Below are 6,529 nucleotides of genomic sequence, written 5' to 3' on the forward strand. Positions count from 1 at the left end.
CCTGGGAGGAAGACACTTGGACCCGAGGCTCATCGACCCGAGGCTCGTCAACCCGAGGCTCGTGCACCGAAGTCCGACACGGGTGCGGGTCAGTCGGGTCCACCCGAGATGGAGCACTCTGGTGGTTCGGAGATTCGGCGGAGGGTGGCGGCGAGGAAGGCAGAACCACTGTCCTACCTCTCCCAGCGCCCCATCCACCTCTACCTGCACCCCTCTTCTTCCGTCGACCTCCTCTCCCGGCTAAATAAGAAGCGCCCGCCGATGGTGCTGGGGGTGTATGCATGCTGTCTTCCAGCACTCTCCGAAGGTTCTGGAGTGGAATAACAACACCCCTCCCACACGCGGAGGTAGGAGGCTTGGAGCGCTCCCGACCCATGCCCACAGTCTGTCAACACCTGCAATGATAAAGAGTAAATGAAATTAGTACAACATAAACATAAAAAATAGTGTGTATCATCATCATGAACGTAATAAAAAAATTAAATACCTAATAACATTAACTAATTAATATCGGGGTGTCGGTGTCAGTGGTGACCTGTCAGGATCTTGGGTTGTCATGTCAGGGGTCGGGGTGCCGGTGGTGTCATGTCGGGGTGCTATGTCGGGGTCGGGGTGCCCCTCGGCAACCCTCGACCATCGGCAACCCTCGGGGGTCAGGGTGTCGGTGGTGTCGTGTCGAGGGTCGAGGGGTCGGGGTGTCGTGTCGGGGGTCGGGGTGTCGTGGTCAGGATGGAAAATCCTCGACCACTCGACCCCTCGGCGACCGTCGACCCCATGACCCTCGATACGACAACCCGACCCCCCCGACCCCTCGATCCTCGACACGACACCCCAACACCTCTTCTTCTTTTACTTTTTTTTCATCTTTCTTGTTCATTCTTAAAAAACTACCTAAACTAATTAAACTAAATATCCTAAACTAATTAAACCTAAACTAACTAAACTCAAAAACCTAAATTAATTAAACTAAATAACCTAAACTAATTAAACCTAAACTAACTAAACTAGAAAACCTAAACCAATTAAACCTAAACTAACTATACTAAACAACCTAATCTAATTAAACCTAAACTAATTAAACTAAATAACCTAAAAAAATTGAACCTAAACCTAAACTAACTAAACTAAAAAATATCAACTAATTAAACTAAATAACCTAAACATAAACTAAAAACAGAAAAAAATAGAAAAAAGGAGATGGGGTGGCAAGGGCTCACCATGCGGGAGGGGCGGCAGCGATAGGGCGCGGCGGCGACGGGGCGGGGAGGGGGCGGCGACGGGCGGCGCTCCTCGGGGATGGTCCACCGGCGGCTGTGGCGGTGCGGCGGCGGCGGGGAGGCTCGGGAGGGGGTGGGGAGGCAGGGAGGGGGCGTCGACCGGGCGGGGGGCGGCAATGAAGAGGTGGTCGGCCATAGGGGCGGCAGGGTCATGGGGCGACGGGGTGGTGGTGGTGCTCGTCGGGCGGAGAGGAGAGGAGAAAGAGGTAGGGCGGCGGCGGGGGTATGGGTCGTTAAATTATTTTGAAGCTTTGCCGTCCGTGTCGCCTTTGCCGTATGCAAGCTGAGGGCAACGCACGCTTTTCCATCCACTGGCGGACGAAAAAGAGGGGGCCCGTTAGGTCTTACCAGCAAGTGGGCCCACCATCCTCTTTGTCGTCAACTAGCGGACGACAAAGAATCTTTGCCTTTAGCTAGCTGATGGCAAAATTGCTAGCTGATGGCAACGCCTTCCTTTGCTGTCGGCTTTCTGCTAGCTGATGGTAAAGCCATTCTTTGCCATCAGCTAGAGGATGGCAAATCTTCTGATTCCAGTAGTGCCAGGGCTAAATCGGTGGGATTGAGAATCCCTATTCGGTCAGTCTGAGATGCGTTTGGCGGAAACCTAAACCTATTTTTTCTCAAATCTATTATAAGGAACTAATCTGGTGGATAGAGGAATTGCATTCATGGCAAGATACATGGCAACATTCTTTTGCATTGAATTGGAGAAAAAGAAGCACGAGAAGATCGAATCTCGCCCTAACTCGATGGAGATCCTCTACGGCGGCAACGGCGGAGCAGATTCCGTTGAAGGCGATGGAGCCTTGCGGCGAAGGCGCACAAGAGATGATGGCGATGATCCGGAGACCAAGGAGGCATTATCAATGAGGCGCGGGTTCGTAATGTTTGAAGGAATTTACAACCATACAGTCCGCTGGATATATATATATATATATATATATATATATATATATACCCGTGTGCTGTCGGTGGCGCTGAGTTGGTCTAAATCGGTAGCAGCAAGATCGGTGGTTGACTGAAATCCATGAAGAATGTTTTAGAGGCGAGCCCTTTTTGGATCGGTGGCTTCGAGTGCTCCTTACCCGGAGTGTCCAATAAAGACTTGTTCAATTTTTGTGATATAGCATGAAAAGAATTTGAGACAAGAAGAGCATAGAGAGCTAGAGAAGGTTCTTAGGCATTCTTGTACATCCACTTTGCCGACAAAAAACGAGAAATCAAAACAACAAATGGATGTCCTTGAATGCAGAAAATATGCAGCCAACATGCTCACACAATAAAATACCAAATGAAATATGTGTCAAACATGCACAATCAATTCTAGCATCTATCAAGCAATTGGCAATGACTAGGTTATCAATATATGAGTATATTGACTTAGAGTGAAATCTGATGATAAGTTATACTCATCATTTAAGCACAAAGTGGGGTTGCCACTTTTTCATAAAGCATTAATGTGTTCACACCATTAGAGTTGCTTTAGCGCAATTTTTAGAGCAAAGCTCCCCCTAGATGTGATATCCCCCCTACGAGGGATGAACTAACCTTGGGTTTTGTCGATGATGAATTCATGTAGATAGTGAACATGTGGATGCTCAATGTTGATGTAGATCATTCAGAGAAATCCTTTGGAGTTTTGCACTTTCAATACCCCATGGGTTAGTCCCACAAGGAACATACAAGGATATCCATAGACATAGAGCAAATTGCACATATGATGATGTCCATGGATGCATGAGGTTACCTTGTCCCTTGTCTTACCAAGAATAGGCTTTGTGACTCCATGAACTAGTGCAAGATATGAAAGTTGATTGCATAATTCCTTGCCAAAATGAATATGAGTGAAATGTGTTGGCAGAGTTACCCTCAAGTACACTCTAGTTCTTCTTGGGACCCAAATCAACTTGATGGGAATCCTTTGAGTTGTAGTTGAACTTTATGAAGTCGAGCTTGATGTAATTTTTGGAACCCACTTGACGATGGCCTTAGGAGCTTGTTCAAATGAATCAATCTATTCTTGAAGCTTATCCTTGCCTTTTAGCTTGTGGTCTTGTGGTGGAAGATCATCTTGAGATTTTGTTCCCTCAAAATAAGTGGGGCCATACTTCTCTTGTTGAGGAACAAACTTTGTCTTTGGGTATTGATCTTCTTCCCATTCAACTCCATTAGCATTGAACTTTCGTTCAAAACCAACACCATGATTCTTTCGGTGTCTTCCTTGCTTGCGTACAATTTCCTTAAATTGCTTACTCCCGGCAAGACTTTGCAAACACCTTTCTCTATAATTCCCTTCAATAAGCGATTTTCTTTCTCAAGTGTGACTTTTCTAAGAGAATCATTAGTGCAATCAAGAGAATTACTAGAAGCAATAATATTGGATTTAGCATGGTTATTGTTACTACTAGAAGAAGAATCTTTCTTTCTATTGTTACTAGATTTTACTTGTGGCATATAAGTAGACAAGAGGAGACGCTTGGCAATGTAAGAAGAACTCTTCTTTCGAAGATCATCATTGATAGCTTTTAGGAACTCAAGCTCTTTCTCTAAATTTAGCTTCTCGAAGCGTAGCTTCTCATGAGTCCTTAGGAGCTCTCTATGATCCTCTTGAGTTGTTTCATGAGCTAACTTAAGGGTGTTAGTTCTTTAGTTACATGCTCAATATTCTTTTTATCATTGTCATTTGTTTCATCTTGATTATCATGATTATGAGCAAGTTCATTATAGTTCTCATCACTAGTTTTATCAACAAGTAAAGCATCATCACCTAGCAAATCATCTTCATCACTATCAAAATCGAGATACTCGAGGTGTGATACCTCAGGGCCTTTAGCCATGAAGCATCTTACAATTCCTTCATTTTGTTAATTAAATATGCCGTGGGAGTTGGATGACACTAGTGCAAGACCGGCAACACATACATCATGAGTATATTCAGAGTCAGAATGATAGCTTCTCTCGGAGTAGTTGTCGAAATCAGAACGGAAAACCCATTCACCAACATGAGCTTGATGTCATTGTCTTGTGTAGCTATTTGATGACATGTCCTTCCTTTCCAAGTCCTTGCTTCTTCGAGAGGGTCTTCATTCATAACTGATACGTCTCCAACGTATCTGTAATTTTTTATTGTTCCATGTTGTTATATTACCATCCTTGGATGTTCTATAATCATTTTACAATCATTTTATATCATTTTTTCGTACTACCCTATTGACATAGTGCCAAGTGCCACTTGCTGTTTTTTGCATGTTTTTTACATCGCAGGAAATAAATACCAAACAGAGTCCAAATGCAGCAAAACCTTTTGTGGATTTTTTTAGACCAGAAGACATCCAATGGGCCGGAGAAGCGCCTGGCGGTGCTCCAAGGGGAGCACAACCCACCAGGGGACGCCTGGAGGCGCAGGCGCACCCTGGTGGGTTGTTCCCACCTAGGGTGCCCACCGAACCACCTCTTTACTCTATGAATACCCCAATATTCCAGAAACTCTAGGGAGTCGACGAAAATCAATTCCAGCCGCCGGAAGTTCCAGAAACCACCAGATCCAATCTAGACACCATCACGGAGGGGTTCATCATGTCCATTGGTGCCTCTCCGATGATGCATGAGTAGTTCTTTGTAGAGCTTTGGGTCCGTAGTTACGAGGCCACACGCGAGGAAGAACCTTGGGAACAGGGGGTGCAGGAGAGTCAAGTTTCGATCCTGTGGAACTGTGGGTTATGGGCCCACCATGTGGGTTAAAGGTAGGAAGGGGGGCTGACATCTTGCACGGTCACAATAGCAAGGCATGCCAGAGGGTAGCCTGTTAGTTATGTCGGCAACAACATCGATACCAAGGGCGAGGGACGAAGAGAACCATTTTCCTGCTCGTTGAACGAGGCGGACCAATAGGCAAGGTTCCCGTCCATCGGTGGTTACCGAAATGTCATCAACAATAGTAACAGGGTCTGACTGATAAGGTGGTACACCGAGGTGTTTCCGTAAGCAGGAAAATATTACTGCTTAGATCATATAAACCTCAAGAAAGGTTAAACCAAACAATGGAAAGGATAATATGATTATCAAATTAATCAGAACAATGGAAAGGAAAATGTGTTTAAACACATATATCAGGGGTATATCCTCCCCAAAGTCAAGCAGAGGATGATATCCAAGACAGTATATAAAGTAGAAAACCTTTTAGGTAAGGGGGGAGGAATCTCATGATATTACCCATACAACGGTGTTAGGATAAATGATAAATAAAATTTAGCATCGTGCTTCAAATGTTCCTGTTGAAAATCGGAGTACCATTGACATGCTTCGAGATAGCATTGACATGGTCATCAGGTGAAGATCAGACTTTGGAAACACAAAGGATCCATCAGGAATAACTTGTAGAATAAGTCTTACAATTTCCTCAGGGAAGAATGGATAACCTTGTTAAAAAGGAAACATTAACAATAGGTCCTCCGGCCAGGTGTGCTGGGCAAGACATCACCTTACCGGGTCATAAAAGAACATTGTTATTACCCTTGGAAATATATTCCAACCATCATATCTGACCGGGATTCAGATCTGGTCGGTGTTAGGATACCTCAGACTCAGGGTGCCTGAGAAGAAAAGGTGTAACACACATTGACTAGATGATAATGTAAGATCCTTGGAAATGAACTATGGAAGCGAGTTCCAAAACAAGAGTTCATCATTTAACCAAGGAGAGGACGAGGAGGTGGCTGATGGACTCAGCGTCAATTCCTCGAGATTTCCAAAAGGATGGATTTCCACAACTATGTGAATAAGGAGATAACATTTCTCAGATCAGATGACATAAGGAGGTATGCTTGAGGAAAACATACACAATTAAACATTGGTTGAAAGGTGCACCCGAATTATGGGGTTATGTAGCATGATCAATGTTAGAACGGTGGTTCAGCAACCGATAGTCTAAGAATGAATTATCGATCATTAACTTCAAAGAAATAGGGTTGCTAGAAGTGCAGAATCCATACCCCACCGTTCACTTGTGGGTACCCCGGTTGGAATCAACACGAGGACCAAGAAAGAATGGTGATGCTGAGAAGTATCATTATTGCAAGAATTCTTAAGAGGTGGAGCAATCCTCACAACCTTCTTGACATTAAATATGGTATGCTTGGTTGTTTACTATGTTGTTTTGTTCTTTCCGGGTTGCTTCTCTTGTTAGCTTCGGTTTCGGAGTTGTGAGGATCCGTTCGACTACGTCTGTTTTTCATCTTCATGGACTTGTTTTC

Source organism: Triticum urartu, chromosome 4, assembly GCF_003073215.2.
Source record: "Triticum urartu cultivar G1812 chromosome 4, Tu2.1, whole genome shotgun sequence".
Classification (NCBI taxonomy): domain Eukaryota; kingdom Viridiplantae; phylum Streptophyta; class Magnoliopsida; order Poales; family Poaceae; genus Triticum; species Triticum urartu.